The sequence below is a fragment of the Falco naumanni genome, chromosome 3 (assembly GCF_017639655.2).
Source record: "Falco naumanni isolate bFalNau1 chromosome 3, bFalNau1.pat, whole genome shotgun sequence".
NCBI classification, from domain to species: domain Eukaryota; kingdom Metazoa; phylum Chordata; class Aves; order Falconiformes; family Falconidae; genus Falco; species Falco naumanni.
Window position 1 is genome coordinate 50,407,367 of NC_054056.1, and position 1,345 is coordinate 50,408,711.

Genomic DNA, 1,345 nt, shown 5'->3' on the forward strand with positions numbered 1-1,345 from the left:
TCCAACTTCAGTTTAGTAAAGAGTGAGGTCTAATAACTCTGGTGGGACTCTTACTTGACGCAGTTACTTTTCTTATTGTCAGGCATTTGGACCTGTGAATGGTATGGCAGAGGTGTCCGGAGTCTCAAAGGAGTGTAATCAGGGAAGGTGAAGACCATACAGGGGAATTGTTCGACATGCATGACTGTGTTATCTCCTGGAACAGCTAACAGCTGTCTTCACTTCTGACTTGCTCTTAACACCATGCCAGCCTTTTTTTTTTTTTTTTTTTTTTTCCCTTTGCAAGTTTTTAATTTGTTCAGTGTTATTAACATGATTGATGTCATGGGATGCCTAATCCCTTCCTCACCAGAACAGTAAAATGTTCAGAGCCACAGCTAGTACTTTTCTATTTTATTGCTCTTGTTTTAGGACCAGAAATCTGTCCACATTTCTATGTGCACCTTCTTCACATGTAAGAGAATCGAATTGTTCCGCTTAATTCCATGACCAAAAAAAAAATTTTAAAAAAATTAAAAGATATCTAGGAAGCAAAGTCCCTTGTAAATCAGCAGCATGTAAGTTAATCTGTGATACTGGAAACAGAGATCACCGCTTGCTTTCACTGTAAAAATATATTATTATCCTTTTATTATAGAAGGCAACAAATTGTCTTCTTTCTTTTTATCAAATGTACAGAGCTGTCCTCTGTAAAGTTTGTTAAATTATATTAACAGTCACTGCACATTATTCTGTCATCTTGTTACTTGATTTATTTTCTTAGCCTAAATGTATTCATTTTAGTACACATTAGTACTTAATTTGCACAGAAACGTTTTGAATATCTAACTAGAGACAAAGTTCAGGAAGAGTGATGATGTGTGAGTTTACAGTCAGCTGCTTTGAGAAGAAACAGAAAAAATAATGTGAAAAGACAGGCAATTATCTTATGAAAACAACTGTGATGCATCGGTCTCACAAAAATAGCTTCAAACAAGCTAGCTCAAAATATGGAATCACAGGACTACTTGTGAGGGACTTTACTTGGCTGGAAAAAAATACAATTAAATGTTATTTTAAGATTTACATGTAATTCCCCTACCCCTAAAGTAGCAATATATAAATGTGTAGCAGTTTATCCTTTCAATGTCATCATGAGAAAAATACCTGAAAATATGATATTGCACGGATGTGGGGTTACACAGACTGTGATGATACAGATTCAGAATGAAACTGGAAGAATTATAATGCAAGTGGAGAAGAAGGAGAAGGAAATATTGTAAAAGCCATTGTAACTATAACCAACAAAATAAAATCTGCAAAAGATCATTGAAAAACACCTATGTGAACATACAAACCCTTGGGA